This window comes from Herpailurus yagouaroundi, unplaced genomic scaffold, assembly GCF_014898765.1.
Source record: "Herpailurus yagouaroundi ecotype Mexico unplaced genomic scaffold, PumYag 192, whole genome shotgun sequence".
NCBI lineage: Eukaryota > Metazoa > Chordata > Mammalia > Carnivora > Felidae > Herpailurus > Herpailurus yagouaroundi.
The window spans coordinates 4,587,811-4,607,224 of NW_024412423.1; the positions used below are offsets into that span (position 1 = coordinate 4,587,811).

The following is a 19,414-nucleotide window of genomic DNA, read 5'->3' on the forward strand; positions in this document are numbered from 1 at the left end:
GTCTGTGAGTTCGAGCCCCGCATCGGGCTCTGGGCTGATGGCTCGGAGCCTGGAGCCTGTTTCCGATTCTGTGTCTCCTTCTCTCTCTGCCCCTCCCCCGTTCATGCTCTGCCTCTCTCTGTCCCAAAAAAAAAAAAAAAAAAAGTTGAAAAAAAAATTTGATAGGACTGGGAAAAGGAAAAAGAAACTCACAGACGTCTCTATTTCAGCTGTCCATATTTCAACCAGCCATTGCTTTCACCTTGAGCCCACGCACTGCGTGCTCCAGGACTGATTACCTGCATGGCCTCTAGAGTCAAATTGTCCCATTTCTAATCCTCGCATGGCCCCTTGTTAATCCAAACCCTCAGTCCCTGTGAGCCTCAATTTTCTCGTGTGTAAGTGGGAATGCCGATGGTACTTACCTCATTGAATTACTGTGATGGCTACACGAACTAATCCGTGTGTCACGCCCAGGTCACGTCAGCGCATAATGAAATCGTTGCTTTTTTTTTTTTTTTAATTATTAAATTCATTTGCCTTTGCTCCAGAGGGAACTATATACAAATATAGACTGGTTAGTAAAGAGTATTTTTCACTTGCAGGGGTTTGCTCTGCTTGGCACATTGCCCTTCTGGAACCCTGTCTCTCAGTCAACCTTCCTTCACCATTCGAGCTCCTCACCACTGCTCCAACCCAGCCCCCAACCCCTACCCTGGGGTGGGAGAGGGGCTACATATTGCAACACAGAAATCAGAGTGCTTTCCACTGTAAAGCCATCTTAGTTTCAGAAGTCAGGAATTCTAATTATTATGTTTAAAACCCTCTTTGTAAATGTATCTCCCACTTCCTGCAGTTTATTTATAGGTGCTTTCATGCTCCTGTAAAAACTACAAGAGACAATAATACCCAAACCACAAAACCATTCATTCTGGAATTAACAATGCATGTGACTCTTCTTTTCCAAAGACACCCCCACCCCATCACCACCAAATATGAAGGCTAAAATGGATTATTTTCACACTCCACCCTTTGACACTAAGCACCACCCATACCCCAGTGAGCTGGCCCCATGCATGTGGCCTGGGCCTCCCTCAGAGAATTGTCCTGTGTTGGCTTTAATTAGATGTTATTTCCTAAATATATGGTATTTTTTATACCAGTTATTTGTGGAAACAGCAGAAGCTGGTTACTGACTATGCCTTCTACCCTTAAGCTGCCTTCTTAGTGCCCTGCGAGAGAACATACAGAATCAGGGATGCTGGGAAAAATTATTTTTAGGGTGAAGGAAGCTCCTAAATGGCCTGATAATGCAGAAAGTCATCATCTTCTCAGTTTTCAAAGGGACCTGTGCTACCTGTGTCCTATTTGAATGAATTCCAAATGTACTTCATATCTGACTGAAGGAAAATCTAATAACCTAAACCAGTAGATTTTATTTTATTTTTTTACATTTTTAAAAAATGTTTACTTATTTTTTTGAGACAGGCAGAGCGTGAATGGGGGAGGGGCAGAGAGAGAGGGAGACACAGAATCCGAACCAGGCTCCAGGCTCTGAGCTGTCAGCACAGAGCCCAACGCGGGGCTTGAACCCAAGGACCGCAAGATCATGACCTGAGCCGAAGTCGGAGGCTTAACCAATTGAGCCAGCCAGCAGGTGCCCCAATTTATTTATTTTTGAGAGAGAGAGAGTGTGTGCATGTGAGAGTTAGTGGGGGAAGGGCGGGAGGTGGGGAGAGAATCCCAAGCAGGCTCCATTCAGTCAGCGCAGAGCCTGATGTGGGGCTTGAACTCACAAACTGTGAGATGGTTACCTGAGTCCGAAATCCAGAATCAGATGCTCAACCAACTGAGCCACCCAAGTGCCCCAGTACTTTTGGAAGTTTGAAACAAAGAGTCTGCAGGTCTGGGTATGTAGTTCACTGAAAGTAGCAGCCTGAAATAAGCCACTGTGTGTCGACAGTATCCATTGAACGCCTCACCAATCACTGCTCTTAGATTCATTAATAAACTTTTTTTTAGGGGCGCCTGGGTGGCGCAGTCGGTTAAGCGTCCGACTTCAGCCAGGTCACGATCTCGCGGTCCGTGAGTTCGAGCCCCGCGTCAGGCTCTGGGCTGATGGCTCAGAGCCTGGAGCCTGTTTCCGATTCTGTGTCTCCCTCTCTCTGACCCTCCCCCGTTCATGCTCTGTCTCTCTCTGTCCCAAAAATAAATAAACGTTGAAAAAAAATAAAAAAAAATAAACTTTTTTTTAATATACGTATTTTTTATTTTAGAGAGAGTGCGTGCGCGAAAGCGGAGGAGAGGGGCAGAGAGGGTGAGAGAGAGGAATCTAAGCAGGCTCCATGCTCAGTGTGGAGCCCGACACAGAGCTAGATCCCATGACCCGGGGATCATGACCTTGAGCCGAAATCAAGAGTTGGACGCTCAACCGACTGAGCCACACAGGCACCCCTCAGATTCATTAATAAACTTTTAAAAAATACAGCTGTCACCTATCACAAGCTGCTGTGGTCTGAACGTTTGTGTCCTCCCCAAATTCATATGTTGAAATCTAATCCCCATGGTGATGTCATGAAAAGAAGTGATGAGGTCACAAGGGTAGAACCTTCATGAATGGGATTAGTGCCTTTGTATAAGAGACCACAGACAGCTTGCTAGCCTCTTCCACCATGGGAAGCCACAAGAAGTCTGTGACCCAGAAGAGAGCCCTCGCTTGCCCACTCCAGCACCTGGATCTTGGACCTCCAGCCTCCAGAACTGTGAGAACTGTGAGAAATAAATTTCTGTTGTTTATAAGCGACCCAGTCTGTGGTCTTTGTTACAGCAGTCCAAATGGACTAAAACACAAACCTAGTTCCCAAGAGCTTGTGAATGTTTTATGCTAGGTAGGAAAGGCATAATTGTGGACCACAGGACATAGTAAGGGAGGACAAACCTGGGGAAGCCAGAGAGGTGGAAAAAGTCAGTCTGGACACAGCTGACCAAGAGAAGATGCAACTAGAACTTGGTTTCTCCACTTTGGCACTGCTGACATTGGGGCTGGATAATTTAGTGTTGTACGGACTGTCCTTTGCCTTGTAGAATCCTTAGCCATAGTATCCCCAGCCTCTGCACATTTGGTGCTGGTAAGTAGCCTGTGTCCCAGTTGTAACAGAGAATGTCTCCAGACATCGCCTAACATCTCCTGGGCTGCAAAGTCACCCTCAGCTGAGAACCACTGAAGTAGAGGATTCAGAGTTTCAGAGGAAAACTTTGCACTGCTATCTCTTTAGGCCCCTGATGGCAGTGCCACCAACTATGAGCTACTATGAAGCATTTGTCATGTTCTGTCAAGAGTTTGACTTTATTTTTTTTTTAATGCTTATTTATTTTTGAGAAAGACAGAGCATGAACGGGGGAGGGGCAGAGAGAAAGGGAGACAGAGGATCCCAAGGAGGCCCCAGGCTCCAAGTTGTCAGCACAGAGCCCAACACAGGGCTTAAACCCACGAACCAAGAGATCATGACCTGAGCCAAAGTCGGACGTTTAACTGACTGAGACATCCAGGTGCCCCAAGAGTTTGACACTTAAAACCCATCTCAACTTGGGGCGCCTGGGTGGCTCAGTCAGTCAAGCGTCTGACTTCAGCTCAGGTCATGATCTCACGGTTGGGTTCGACCCCCATGTCGGTCTCTGCGCTGACAGCTCAGAGCCTGGAGCCTGCTTTGGATTCTGTATCTACCTCTTTCTCTGTCCCTCCTCTGTTCATGCTCTATCTCTCTCTGTCTCAAAATAAATAAAACATTAAAAAAAAATTTTTTTTAAGCCCATCTCAACTTGATCCCGTCTATCCACTGTAGGGCCCTGAGCTCCAGCATTTTTCAAGATACTCATCAGGGGATTATAGAATCAATTTAGTGGGTCCTAACTAGCATTAAAAAGGAAGGGAGAAAGAAAGAAAGAAAGAAAGAAAGAAAGAAAGAAAGAAAGAAAGAGAAAGAGAATAAAACATTACAGAAAATATCAGAGTATACTTTGTAAAAATAAATGATTTGTAAAACTTTCAATTATGTTTTCCTGTGTGTACCACTGTGTTTGCTTGCTCATACTGCATATTGATATAAGACGTTTTTCCTTTTTCTTTTTTAATGTTTATTTTATTTTTGAGAGAGCACAAGTGAGGGAGGGGCAGAGAGAGAGAGAGGGAGACAGAGGATCTGAAGCTGGCTGTGCGCTGACAGCCGTGAGCCTGATGTAGGGCTCGAACTCACCAAATGTGAGGTCATGACCTGAGCCAAAGTCAGACACTTAACTGACTGAGCCACTCAGGTGCCCCAGCAAATGGTTTTCTTACCAAGAGTTGGCAATTAAAAGAGTTTGAGAATCTCTATTCTAACATATCCTATGCACATTTACTTCACTTCTTTTTTTTTTTTAATGTTTATTTATTTTTGATAGAGAGATACAGAGTACGAGCAGGGGAGGGGCAGAGAGAGAGGGAGACACAGAATCTGAAGCAGGCTCCAGGCTCCGAGCTGTCAGCAGAGCCTGATGCGGGGCTTGAACTCACAAACTGTGAGATCATGACCTGAGCCAAAGTTGGACGCTTAACTGACTGAGCCACCCAGGTGCCCCAATTTACTTCACTTCTAATGTGTGATGTATTTATTCATTTTTCATTGCTGCTCTAACAAATTACCACAAACTTAGTGACTTAAAACAGACCACTTTCTTCTTTTACAGTTATGGAGGTCAGAAATCTGAAATCAGTTTCACTGCCCTACAGTCAATGTGCTGACAGGGCAAGGACCCCAATCTGATAGCTAGCTGCAAGGAACTGAATTCTACCCATAACCAGTGAGCTTACAGGAGGTTTGTAAGCCTCAGAGGAGGTAGCAGATGAGATGTTGTTTGCAGCCTTGTGAGACTCTCAACAGAAAGAAGACTTAGTCAAGATGTGCCTGGAGTCCAGACCCTTAGAAACTGTGAATTAATAAATTGGTGTTTTAAGTCCCCAAGATTGTGGTCATTTGTTATGTAGCCTCAGGAAACTAATACAGACATTCAAGGGAATCACTAGTGCAAAAATCTAAACTATGTTGATGTAGTACCTGGATAGCAATATTAAAAGTAAGTGATTTTACGGGGCATCTGGGTGGCTCAGTCGGTTGAGTGTCCGACTTCGACTCAGGTCACGATCTCACAGCTTATGGGTTTGAGCCCCACATCGGGCTTTGTGCCTTCAATGTGGAGCCTGCTTGCGATTTTTCTCCCTCTCTCTCTGTTCATCCCGTTTGTGATCTCTGTCTCTCTCTCAGAATAAATAAATAAACTTAAAAAAAAAAAAAGCAAGTGATTTTATGCAATAACATGGAGAAATCTCCAAGTATTTTTGCTAAGTGACATAAACCACATCCAAAAGGCTGCATACTATAAGATTCCATTTATGTGACATCTTGGAGATGACAAAACTATAGGGATGAAGAACAGGTCAGTGGTTAACAAAGGTTGGGGGGGTGTTGACTACAAAGGGCAACAGGACGGCATCTGGGCGGCACGTGGACTGTTCCCTATTGTGACTGTGGTCATAGGTACACTTCTCTATATGTTTGTCAAAGGCCATGGAACTGTATACCACACAGATAGTGACTTTTCCTTTGCACAAATTTAAACATAAATTTTAAAATTGAGTGACTTTGAAAGAATTACAGATTCCTTACTTGGAATTCCTTGCCCTAAGGTTTTCCCTCAGCTGGGCAGTAAGAAAGGCTGAAGTTAAGAATTCCTTGTCCCAAGATTTCAGCCACCACCGTGGGGCTCAGCTGGGAGTCATAGAGAAGGTGGCCTCCTGGGCTTGCCCTCTAAACACATCTGTCCATCTCATGGAGTCAGGGTCCAGTGATGATGATGAATTCCAATATATGGCCTGGTGAATTGGCTGAATTTCAAAGATAAGCAAAACTGTTAGGAAACGTGAATTATGTAGAAGGGCGGAAGTCAGGTTGGCTTTATATTTCTCCACAGTTGCAATGTCTAAAAATGTGTGGCAATGTTTTAGAATTGGAGACATTAGTATGAACATTTAGTTTCCTCTAGATACAGATGGACATGTATAGTACTATTTCTAGATGCGTATATACATTAGTTGGCATGCCCACATACTTCTTTAGTCTGTCTGCTAAGAGGGTCCAGAAGAAGCAAAAGGAAAGAAGTGCCACACCCTGGTGGCAGTGAACACACCCAGCACCCAGATCTTGGATTCTAAACACCATTCTTCAATAAAAGGGAACAGGGCTCACTGGAGAAAGGGCTGGTCTTAGGGCTGGGGTTGGGAATATACAAGATGAGCCTGGAACATGTTGTGGTGCCAGGAAGTAAGGAAGGGCTCAAAAAAGATGGTGGGTGCATGTCAAGGGGACTCAAGAGCCAACTTAAAGGGGTGCCTGTGTGGCTCAGTCATTTAAGCATTTGACTCTTGATATTGGCTCAGGTCATGATTCCAGGATAGAGATTAAGCCCCACTCTCTCGCTCTCAAAATGAATAAAATAGAAAAACTTAAAAAAGAAAGAGCTGACTGAAAGAACTCAGAGTGGCCAAACCTGAAACAATCTGAGCAACGAAATAAATAACTGAGTATTGGATTATAACCCAAAGTAGAAAATAAATATCTGAGTCCACCCTGACGCAATGAGTGGGTAAATAAAGAAATAAGAGTAGAGAAATCTGCTGTACAAAAGAAATTCACACAATTCATGTAGGGTCCTCTGCTCTTGAATCAATACTCTCAAAACGTCCTATCCCTTCAGCATGGGCTGTGCATAGCGACCTCTGTCCAGAGTACAACATGGAAAGGGGGGCACGGTTGGAGACCTCCCAATAAACACTGCCACTGCTATGTAATCAAGCTTGATGTCAGTGGACAGCATGAAACCTGCATGTGCTGTGGTGAGGATGGGACCTAGCCCTGGCCGTGTCCCTCTTAAGAACCCTGAACCTGACCATGAGGAAAACATCAGACAAACCCAAACCGAGGGCCAGTCTAGAAAGTAGCCTGACCCATACTCCTTTGAACTGCCAAGGTCAAAAACAAGAAAAATATGAGGACCTGTCCTGGTCCAGAGGAGCCTAAGGAGAAAGGATGTTTCAATATAATATATCCTGGATGAGGTCCTGGGACAGAAGAGGATATCAGGTAAAAACTAAGGAAATTCAAATAAAGTATGGACTTTAGTTAGTAATAATGTATTGACTCACTAGTTTTGGCAATTGTGCATACTAATGTAAGATATTGACACTGGGGACAACTTGATACTGGGTATAGAACCCTCTGTACTGGGTTGCCTGAGTGGCTCAGTCAGTTGACTGTCCGACTCTTGATTTCAGCTCAGTCATGATCCCAGGGTTGTGGGATTGAGCCCCTGCATTGGGCATCAGGCTGGGCATTCTCTTTATCCCCTTCCCTCTGCCCCTCCCCAACTCACACACACATTCTCATTCTCACTTAAAAAAACCCACCCTCTGTAGTACTCCTACAACTTTTCTGTAAATTTAAAACTACTTTAAATTTTATTTTTTAATTGAGCTCTTTGTCTTTTTTAAAAATTTATTTTAGAGAGAGAGAGAGCACAAGTGCAGGAGGTGGCAGAGGGAGAGAGGGAGAGAAAGAATCTGAAACGGGTTCCACACTCAGCACTGAGCCCGACGCACGGGACTGGAACTCACGGACAGTGAGATCATGACCTGATCTGAAGTCGGGCGCTTAATCGACTGAGCCACCCAGGAGCCCCAGAGCTCAGTTCTTTGTAGCCAAGAAAGCATATCAAAAAGCAAGCGATGAAACTAATCCAGAGTAGAGATGGGCATCATGTGAGAGGTGAGTGTGGCTTACTACAAATAATTGCTATTTCAGGTGAACGTAACTGCAGTATGTGATGAGTAAATGGAAAGATGACAAAACTTGAGAAGAACCACTCTACTTATTTTCCCCTGTTGCTCAAAGCAGAAAAGGCAACCAGATCTCTCAATTTCTAAATCTTCATGTTAACTGGAAGTAGTTTCTAAGGCTTTATAATTGTAGCATTGGAAGGAATATCCAAAATTGCCGAGTCCTGTCCCATCACCTTGCAGATGGGGAACGGAGCATCTGTGTGCTTGGTTTTTAAGGAAACCATACAAGCCTACTTCTGCTTATAAAACAAATCAGGAAGTGGATACTAATTTCACAAAATGAGCCAATGCAGTATTCCTTTCAATGTGCTCCCCATATGCTTTTAAAGTGCAATCCAGCTTATAAAAATGGAATCCACACGCACACACATGACCTTTAGGAATTCATCTAAATTTAGCAGATACACATTCCCAGAATGTCTAATGTGTGCAAGGCTTTGTACGGGGCACCATGGGCATCATTGAGAGAGACACCCCCACCTCACTGTGAAGTGTTACATGACCTTGAAGAAAACTTCATTTATCCTGGCAACATACAAAACAGGTTGTGACCATTTTCAGAAATCTTCAGAGTCCAACTACAAGGAACAAAAACCATGGTCACACCCATTTCCTGATGCCCTCCTCCTCCTCTTCAGTTCTCTCTCCATCATTGCTCTTCTGTGTGCCAGGCCAAGAGCCCACAAACATCTGATTAAAGCGAGTCAAGAGTTCCCTGGGAGGGACGGGAACTTGTCCCTATCCTCCTCGTTTAAATACACTTGCATTTGGAGGAAGTAATGCTGAGTCTGCTCCACCCTGGTGTGACTGGGGCCCCGTGTCCCTGGCAGGCCCCATGTCCCCATATGTCCCTTGGCAAATTCTGCCTCTTCTGGGAAGACCCGTTGCTGCCTGCGTTTCAGCCTCACCCATTCCCTCCCCTTCCTGCCAGTCAGACCCAGTTTCCTCAGCACACAGAGAACACCCCATCGGCGGTTGCTAGAAAGGGTCAGCGCCCAGCCAACAGTTATGGGTCTGGCCCACATCCATGTGCCCTCAGCAAACTGGAAACCTCCATAGGCTTGAGCGGAAGTTAATGGAACACACACTAACCACCCTAACATTTCACAACAAGGAAGGGCTCACAGAAAACAAAATTAAAATGTTAAACTGAATTAAAAATGTCCACATGGAGACTTAAAAGAAATTGGGAGAATAACATTGACAACACAAGTGGAAAGCCCACACGTCTGTTCTGGTTCTTTTAGAAAGAGCCCGCAATCTGAGAGGGATGCTCACATCCAAATATTCTTTTTTTTTTTTTTTTAATGTTTATTTGTTTTGAGAGAGAGAGGGCATGAGCATGAGTGGGCGAGAGGCAGAGAGAGAGAGAGAATCCCAAGCAGTCCCTGCACTGTCAGCGCAGAGCCCAACGCGGGGCTCGATCTCACCAACTGTGGGATCATGACTTGAGCTGAAATCAAGAGTTGGATGCTCAACCGACTGAGCCACCCAGGTGTCCCTCATAGCCAAATATTCTGAGCAACTTGCAAACTAGAGCCGGGGTAGGAGGGGCAGAAAAAGATGTGAACTATCAGCCTGAGTATTTCACGGCTGTCCATCTCACAAATGAGCTTCCAAGACTGATAGGAATCTTTTTTCTTTTTTCTTTTTTTTTTTTTTTACAATTTTATTGTGAAGAAATATACATAACATTTATCCTTGTAATATTTGTAAGCATATACTCAGTGGCATTAATTACATTCAAAATTCTTTGTACCCATTACTGTGAGTTACCCCAAATTGAAAATAACCTCTGTACTCATGAAGAGTATGAGTTACATCCAGATTGAAAATGTCCGCTGCACTCTTGAAGGAATAACTCCACCTTCCCCACCCCTGACTTTAGTCCTTGGTAATCTCTCCTTTCTTTTTTTTTCCTTTACTTTTTAAATTTACATCTAAGTTAGTTAGCATATAGTGCAACAATGATTTCGGGAGTAGATTCCTTAGTGCCCCTTACCCATTTAGCCCATCCCCCCTCCCCAAACCCCTCCAGCAACTCTCTGTTTGTTCTCTATATTTAAGAGTCTCTTATGTTTTTGTTCCCCTCCCTGTTTTTATATTGTTTTTCCTTCCCTTCCCTTATGTTCATCTGTTTTGTCTCTTAAAGTCCTCATATGAGTGAAGTCATATGATTTTTGTCTTTCTCTGACTGACTAATTTCACTTAGCATAATACCCTCCAGTTTTATCCACGTAGTTGCAAATGTCAAGATTTCCTTCTTTTTGATTGCTGAGTAATACTCCATTGTATATATATACCACATCTTCTATATCCATTCATCCATTGATGGACATTTGGGCTCTTTCCATACTTTGGCTATTGTGGATAGTGCTGCTATAAACATTGGGGTGCATGTGCCCCTTTGACACAGCACACCTGTATCCCTTGGGTAAATACCTAGTAGTACAATTGCTGGATTGTAGTGTAGTTCTATTTTAGTTTTTTGAGGAACCTTCATACTGTTTTCCAGAGTGGCTGCACCAGCTTGCATTCCCACCAACAATGCAAAAGAGATCCTCTTTCTCCACATCCTCACCAACATCTGTTGCCTGAGTTGTTAATGTGAGCCATCCTGACAGGTGTGAGGTGGTATCTCCATGTGGCTTTGATTTGTGTTTCTCTGATGATGAGTGATGTTGAGCATTTTTTCATGTGTTGGTTGGCCATCCGGATGTCTTCTTTGGAGAAGTGTCTGTTCATGTCTTTTGCCCATTTCTTCCCTGGATTATTTGTTTTTTTGTGTGTGTTGAGTTTGATAAGTTCTTTATAGATCTTGGATACTAACCCTTTATCTGATATGTCGTTTGCAAATATCCTCTCCCATCCTGTCAGTGGTCTTTTAGTTTTGCTGATTGTTTCCTTTGCTGAGCAGAAGCTTTTTATTTTGATGAGGTCCCAATAGTTCATTTTTGCTTTGGTTTCCCTTGCCTCTGGAGATGTGTTGAATAAGAAGTTGCTGCAGCCAAGATCAAAGAGGTTTTTGCCTGCTTTTTCCTTGAGGATTTTGATGGTTTCCTGTCTTACGTTCAGGTCTTTCATCCATTTTGAGTTTATTTTCGTGTATGGTGTAAGAAAGTGGTCCAGGTTCATTCTTCTGCATGTTGCTGTCCAGTTTTCCCAGCATCATTTGCTGAAGAGACTGTCTTGATTCCATTGGATATTCTTTCCTGCTTTGTCAAAGATTAGTTGGCCATATGTTTGTGGGTCCATTTCTGGGTTCTCTATTCTGTTCCATTGATCTGAGTGTCTGTTTTTGTGCCACTGATCGGAATCTTTAATCCAAGTTTAGTCACCTGAGCTGGCTCTTAAAATAACAACTTTTATGCATCATATTGTACTTAAATTTTAAGTTTTGACTGTTTAATGTAAAGTTCTCTTTCAAATGACATAATCTTGTCTTTGCAAGTAATGTGCAAGAAATTGCAAGAGGCTGAGTCTCAGGCTTCTGCTTCTTCTGTCAGTGCCTAGTGCACGTAAGCAGCTAATAGTAGGTGCACAATATGAAATGGAATTCGAGTTCCTCACAAAACTAACATCGCCCTCAGTAAAAATCTGCAATCCCCCTGTTAAAGCAGGTGCATTCCGGGGGGCACCTGGGTGGCTCAGTCGGTTAAGCATCTGACTTCAGCTCAGGTCATGATCTCACAGCTCGTGGGTTCAAGCCCCGCACTGGGGTTTGCAGTGACATCTGGGAGCCTAGAACCTGCTTCAGATTCTGTGTCTCCCTCTCTCTCTCTGCCCACCTCCGCTGCTCATGCTCTTTCTCTCTCTGTTAAAAATAAATAAATATTAAAGGAAAAAAAAAAACAGTGCATCCTTAACTCTCCAGAAAACTACTTCTCTCTCACCTTCTTACACATCCCTGGAAGTGAGACACTGTGAGCACCTCCTCCCCACCCCTGTGATCTTCCAGTCAGTCCAGACAATCAGCTTGTGTGCAAAGGTATGGTCAGACTGATTGGAAAATACTGAACTGCTTTCATCCCTGTTGGTCAACAGACACTGCTCTGAGCCACCAAACGTTCTCCCTCTGCCATCCGTGCTCCACCCCTGGGACTCCCAGACCTCCTCACCAACTGTACCAGTTTGCTAGGATGGCTGTAATTCAAGTCCACACACTGGGAGGCTTATACAAAAGAAGTGAGGTCTTACAATTCTGAGGGTAGACATCTGAAATGCAGGTGTTCCCTCTGAAGCTGTTTTTAGGGAAGGATCTATTCCAGACTTCTCCTATAGCTTCTGGTAGTTTCCTGACAATCTTTGGTGTTTGTTGGGCTTGTAACCTGATCAGAGATCATCACCTTGGTCTCCACCTCCATGTTCACATGGTGTTCTTCCCGTGTGAGTCTCTGGGTCCAAATTCCCCCTTTTTATAAGCACAATAGTCATTTGGATTAGGGGTCCACCTACTCCAGTACGATGTCCTCTTAATACATCCACAGTGATCCTATTCCAAATAAGGTTACATTCTGAGGTTCTGAGTTAGGATTTCAACATATGACCCATCCTCCCCAAAGTGATGTGTTGAAATTCTACCCATAACATACAATTTTACCCATAACATCATCTACCAACTTGGGCAAACAGAAGGTCTCCAGGATTCACTCCAGCCCCTCATCGATTCTGATTTGTCCATTCATGTGATGTAGCACTTGGGAAATACTTTAAATATTACGTTACTCCCATAAAGTTCATTCAGTGCTAATTGGTTGACTGACTTCCCAAGGTATATATAAAGATTTGTATATTAGTGATTCTGAGCCAGCTGCATGCTTAGAATTCCACCTTTATGTTTTACAAGCTGGTGAATCAGGAGGCACCAAATGGATCTACCTAGCTCCTCTCCCCTGGTGTCTAAGGAAAACCAGACCCTCAGAAGCTATTGGCAGCATGCTGAAGGAGGTTCTTAGAGGCTGGAGGCCTTTGACATCCAGCCATGAAGGTCTCTGAATTCGTGATCTGTTAGGATGAGCCAAGGTGGAATGAAGGTGTCTTTCAATGATAGGAGGAAGACCTTCAAGGGACTGAAGAACTTTCTTGCAGAACAGAGGAGTCCTTGGTAACCTCGAGCAAACTGAGGATCTCAACTACAGAGCCATGCATAGGGTTCTCATTTCCTCCCATGCACTTTTTCTTCTCCTGTTTGTCAAGGGATTTCCAGCCATGGCCACATTTCAACTAATTGTCACAAAGCATGGCTCGGATCGTGTTTCAGCTTTCTTCTCTCCCTCCAGGACAGAATAACAGTTCCAGTGTTTGAATATCACTTCACAACTTTAACACTCACCACCGCCACCCCCTCCTGCCTGTTGGGGGGAAAATTTCCTTTCAAAATAAGGTTGGATCTAGGCCACATGGCGGATAGAACACCATCTACCCTTTGGGGTGGGGAGTGCAGGGCATAAGACGGAGGCGCCCTTGGGCATTTCAGTCAGGGACTTGAGCAATTTTTTAGGCCATTAGTTTTCAATGGTCTCCTTTCCAAGTTCAACAACAGCAGCTTCCTTCTTTTTTTCAAAATCCATTTTGAATAAAGAGTGCTATGCCATAAAATAAACAACTTTAAAAATTTCTGATACAGGAAAACACTCTCCTTCTCAGAGCCGAGAACTCTGCCGTTCCAAGGAGTTTGGGCCTTACTTGGACACCCACAGTTGTCTCCCCATGGCAAGGACAGCCTGGATTCAAGTGGCCTCTTTCTCAGCCCCAGGCTCTTGCTCCTGGCCCCCCCCCCCCACCACCCTGCCACCTTCAAATGAAGCTGACCCTCCTCTTGTTTTCTCTCTCCTGCCCATTGGGGGACAAAATGTCCTTTCAAAATAATGTCTCTGACCACAGAATCCTGAAAGGAGCTATGGCCACAGGAGGAGAGAGCACGGGGAGTCCCAAGTCAGGAGACATCTGAGTGTAAACATCTGGACAGCTGTCTCGGGCTCTGTGCAATGGCAGCCTGATGTTTTGACAAGCCCTCTTGATCTCTTATTACGCCCTCTGAGCCTCATGCTGAATTCTGTGGTGAGGCTTCTGTTTCTGTCATGTTGGAGGCTTGGAGGAGAGAGCAGAAGGAGACAGATCACAGAGCTTATGGCTGCTGTAGCTTTAGGCCATTCTAATGAATGCTGCCATCCTTCTCTTGGGTCCCAGCTCATCACTAGAGTATGGGTTCCTCACCTTCTGGCTGAGGGTAGCTGCAGGTTCTAACCAACCCCCATTGTCCCGGTGCATCAACACCCCATAGTATCTGGGGGCAGCCTGGAGGTATTTGGTAGTGTAACAATCTTGGACACCGAAAAGCTGATGATCCTGCTCTTTTTTCCAACAGTGAGACTGTGAAAGGTGATATAAAATGGAGTCGCTCATGCTGGGGTGGGGTGGGGGTTTAAAATGGAGCCAGGAGGCTACTAAGGAGTTGGGCCTTCCATATGTCCTCGCCAGGTGGAACCATGAATTTTTGAACTAGGCCAAACCACAAATACTCCAAGAACTCTGAAGACTTGCAAGTTGCTACAGTAACAGACCTTTGCATAGAGAGAGCCTTAGCAACCACTTCTGTTTAGCTCTGATTTGTTTTCTTCTGCCAACACCCATCAAAATGTTTTGTAAACAACTTAAAATTTTTTTGTCTTTAAGAGCGCCTGATTTTTGCTCCCTAGTGGGATATTGTCTGGGTTGCTGCCCAAATCTGTGGACGCTGAATTGCAATTCTCTGATCACAAATAAACACTTCTGCTTAATCTTTGCCTCCTGACAATTTTTGATTGACAGAACCCTAGCGCTATTCCAACATCAGCTACTCCAGCACTTCTGCCTTTAGGTGGAAAGGCTCTCCGTGACTTAAAGAGGGAGAAGCAGACACACTTAATCTCTAGCTGGTGATTCAGCTACATTATTGTGTATGTAGGTGCAAATCAACTGCTGAACTATGAGTGATGCTTGACAATAAGCCCATTGCCAAGAAGCTCCATTGGGCGCATCACATTGGTCTGGTAATATTTGGAATTGTAAGCTGTACTGCTTGGTATAATAGATTTCAGTTTTCATTTGGCCCAGTCCATCATAGCCACAAAGAATTCCTCAGGAAGGCACATCTGGAAGTGGTCTTGTAGGTGTGTTGGAGGCTGGATGTCTGACTGACATGGGAGCAATCCAATGGTAGCAATACCTCTCTATTGGACACCAGATACCAGAAAAAAGTTGGGGACATAGAAACGTTTTTGATCTCTATCTCCTTGAGTTCCTCACCTTCAAAGAAGAAACACAGGCATGCTTAGTAGTTCCAGCCTTCTGACTTGGGAAGAAAATGATATAAGTATTTTCCTGAATTTTTAATTGTTTGGTCATAGTGAAAGGCAAGGTTTTAAGGCAAATTTGCATTCATTAAACCTCTGACTACAAGGGGCAAGATCAGAATCTAAATGTTCCCCATATGGGACTTGCTTTCTATACAGCAACAGTCTTGAGGTCTTGGACTATCCATAGCTATTCTTGCACATGCCTGGATGTTTTACTGCATGGGAAAATTTGGTCCTGACACATTTTGTCCTAAACTAAGAAATAAAGCTTCTTACGTGGGTTCTTTAAGAGGCAGGAGGTTATGTGCTATGGCTTTATTAGAGAATGCAATCAAAGGAGTCGGGGAAAGAGCGGAGATGGGGAGTTGGGAGAGCCAATGTGTCTTTTGAGAGAAGGGCAGAAAAATTTATATTTGGGCTGTCAAATAAGATCTTGCCCACCTCTGTCCCCATTCTGGATTGTATAAGTTGTGGGCACTGAGTGGTCCCATGCCTCACCAACCTTGAGGAAGTTGAGGCCCAGGTCAAGGGGATCATGTTGCAAGAGGTGAGGACTGTCAGGCTGTTGGAGGCTCCATGGAGCTGGTTGTTGCAGAGGAGGTTGGATGGGAACAATTGACCTCTGACTCCAGTGTCTTCTAGGCCCAAGAGCAAGAGTGGGATTTGACCTTACACCACAGGTGGCTCTGTGTCCCATTCACATGTTTGCATCTTCTCATCTCTTTACCCTCCTCCTTGGTTTGGACTAACCCATCAGCATGGTAGACACCGATGTGCATGATGGAGAGATCCTTCTTCAAGGCAGGATTTGCTTACCAGCCTTGAGAAGTGCAATCAGCAGACAGCCTCCAGCTTCTTGTTTAGGCTCTGCCTCTGTTGCAGAGTTTCTTTGCCTGAGGTCACTCCCAGCCTGGGGCAGTCTGCATTTGGTGACTGAACATGGGCTGGCCATTTATTTCAAGGAGATAAAGTCCTACACATTTGTTTTAGGTCAGCTCCAGAGGTCCCCTCTGGGTTGGTCTATGTCACGGTTTGACTTCTCCCTCTGTCAGTCCTTCCATCCTGTCACAGGAGTTGATACCTAATAGAAATCTACCTAATAGCCAAAACGCCATCTCAGCTTCTGCCCCTGGAGAACCCACGTTGCCACAACCAGCTGACAATATCAACACTATCACATGCCCACCATGTTCAAGTATGTTTAATGAATTGGAAAAGTTAAGTCATTCAAGAATGTACAGTTTGTCTTTTACCTCCCACCTCTGGCCCCCACCAGCCTCAAGGGACCTATGGGCCAGAGAACCCGGGGACAGAAAGCTTTGGAATTCCTGCTACTAAGTGCCCAAAGCAGTGCATTGGGAACATTACCATACATGTGACCTCATGATATATCCAAAGGCTAGGACATATAAGTACATTTATGTGCAATATTTGGTGGCTGTAGACGACCTGAACCCTTGTATTTGCTCTCTAGGTTACTTACCACTGTCCTGGTTTCCACATTTATTAGTCCATGGGGGAGGCAGAGAGCCCTGTATCCTTCTTTTCTGCTTCTCCCCCACCCCCAGTCTTCTAGGGTGGTCCCATCTAGCATCACGATAGCATTCTGTTTGCCCATGTCATAAACTATGGGGTGACATCACAGGGGGCATGCCCTGTGCAGCATTACAGCCTCCATTATTCTATGAATGAGACTCACAGAACATGTAGTGTGTACTTATGTGGTCTCACACCTATGCGCTCCAGCACACCCTCCAGACAAGGCTCATCCCTCTTTCCATCAAGTTGTACCTGGAATCTCTTTGGCAGTCTTCTCTCCCAGTGAAAATAACGTATACTTCTTTTTTTTTTTCAGTTCTTTTTTAATGTTTATTTATTTTTAAAAGAGAGACAGAGTGTGAGTGGGGAGGGGCAGAGAGATATAAGGAGACACAGAATCTGAAGCAGGCTTAAGGCTCTGAACCTGACAGCAGAGAGCCTGATGTGGAGCTCGAACTCATGGACAGTGAGATCATGCCTTGAGCCAAAGTCGGAGCTTAACTGACTGAGCCACCCAGGCGCCCCAAAATATACTTCTTTAGAGAGAAATGGAAAAGGTAATTGAGAACTGAACATCTGTTGGAACCATCTTCTCTCAAATTCCATGTTATTTGATCCAGACATAGCGTAATGATGCATGGTCAGTGACAGGAAGCTCCCTGTTTGCTCCATGCTATAGTTCAGGCCTGATGTGGTATGTCTACTCTCAGTATTGGAAATTCTTTCCATGTCCTGTCCTAACCACTGATTCATTTTGTGGAGCTGGGAATTATTGGGAGATTGCCAACTTAACTCAGTGAATTAACAAAAAACTAGGCTAAAGAGATCCAGAGGAAGTCAAAGGACAGGCACAGGTCAGGTAGGTGCTTGTGGCAGAAACAGCTGGAGGTCACCAACTATCCATGACTTCCTAGATTTCCTGGTGTCCCTTGCAGTTGAGGCATGTGTCTAGGCCTGGCCAACAGTCCAGCAGAAGTCATGCATGGCATTTTTATGCTGAGGCGTTTAACAGCTGGTGTGCCTCCACTGTAATCTCTTTCTCCTACTCCAGTGAACTTGGAGAACATAGCTTCCAAGCAGTGAAGCAATGAAATGGATAAAGACCACTTAAGCCACAATAGGCCTCTTTTCTCTCCCTGTAATCTTTGGTTCCTAGAGCCTCCCCAGGCTTTCTCTTCTCCCTGCCCTCCTGCCCCCATTCCTCAAATTACATCTTTCCCTGGTAAGGAGGCTAGGAGTAGCACTTGGCAGAGACATGCGTGTGAGTAATATGAAGCTCAGGGTCATGCTGTGGAATTTGTCTATGAGACAATAATTTCCTGTTCTCCAGTGTCGCCTGTGTCTCTGTGGGGCCCGTGGTGGCACAAGAGGAAACCCATCATGCTTTTCTATTGCTAATTCTACAACTAGTCCTTGAACTAGGAATCATGTAACTTTAATTTTTCTCCAGGAGAATGCCCATGTGGTTGGATTTTGTACCATACTCAGTATTTGTTCTCTGTTATCTCTAATTAATGATAGAAAATATTCACATTTCAACGATTTTCAGGACCGTTTATTTACTCTTTTTTTTAAGCTAACCAAATTTTATTTCCATTTTGTGATATTTATTACAACTGAGAAAATACTCAGTCCTTCTAAATCAAGATCAAAGTAAACATATAATAAAGCACCGTATTATATAGGCCTTGTCAAGAAAGTTTTTGCTTAATCCACTGACTCTGAAAAATTAACTTTCCTTTCTCTTTTACTTGTATCCCAGATTGAGATTTTGCCACAACGTGGCAGAAGTAGAGACCTTTTCCTAGACATTTGAACAAATAAAAGCCTGTGGGCCAGCCACAGATTTTGTTTTAAATAAAAAATGGATCTAAGTCTGTGCTCTGTTTTCAACAGTGAATTCCTTCACGGCTCCTTATGTGTTCTTCTGGCTGTTACTGCCATTGCTGACTTCACAAACAGGACATCAGGATTCCAAGGACACTGTGTCTTCTGGACCTGTCAGGAGACTCTGCCCTGGCCTGCCATCCTGATGGCATCCCTACTAATTATTGTCCTGTTTTCTCATCCATTCCCTGTCCCCCTTTCCCAGATGTTCATGTACTAATTCTTACCAGATCCTTGCTATTACTGCTCTTTGGGGCCCTTTCAGAATAAGGAGTGGGCAAGTTTACAATTTAAACCTTATGAGTTTGCATTTTCAAGTTTTGAACTTAAACCTTCTGGTGATTACTCTTGTCCAAATCAGCTTCCTGCCCTCGTGAAAAAAAAATTGTCTCCAAAAACATTTGACATCTAGTAGCTATTGCAGAAGAACATATTGTTGGTGATTTAAGTGTAAAGGAACCAGAAACACATGGATTACATTTCCTTTTAAATGAACATGGTCTTCAAAATGAAGAGAGTCAATGAATTAATTATTTGGCAACATCCGGTTTAGAGGTGGTCAATATTAAAGTATGTGAAAGGTAAGTCAGAGCACGAGGCCTGCTTCCAGGATTTCCCATCCTTGAGTGGCAGGGAGCTGCTATTCTTGGTTCCGTTGAGGCCACTCCCCAGCTGTGAGGCCTGTGGTGCAACACAACCACTGGCCTGGTTTGAGAGACCACTACTGTCCAAAAACATTACT

The 19,414-nt window shown here is 44.2% G+C and overlaps 1 long non-coding RNA gene across 1 annotated transcript in view; it reads right to left on the reverse strand.

Annotated features, from left to right (window-relative positions):
* The window catches only part of LOC121010557 (uncharacterized), a 35,504-nt gene extending 18,618 nt beyond the window's left edge, over nt 1-16,886 (reverse strand). Inside the window, exons 1-3 of the long non-coding RNA XR_005781225.1 lie at nt 16,730-16,886; nt 5,682-5,899; nt 405-536 (exon numbers count right to left, since the gene is read on the reverse strand). This is a non-coding gene — a long non-coding RNA (uncharacterized LOC121010557). The remainder of the gene's footprint in view (nt 1-404; nt 537-5,681; nt 5,900-16,729) is intronic.
* Between the last annotated feature and the right edge of the window lie 2,528 nt (nt 16,887-19,414).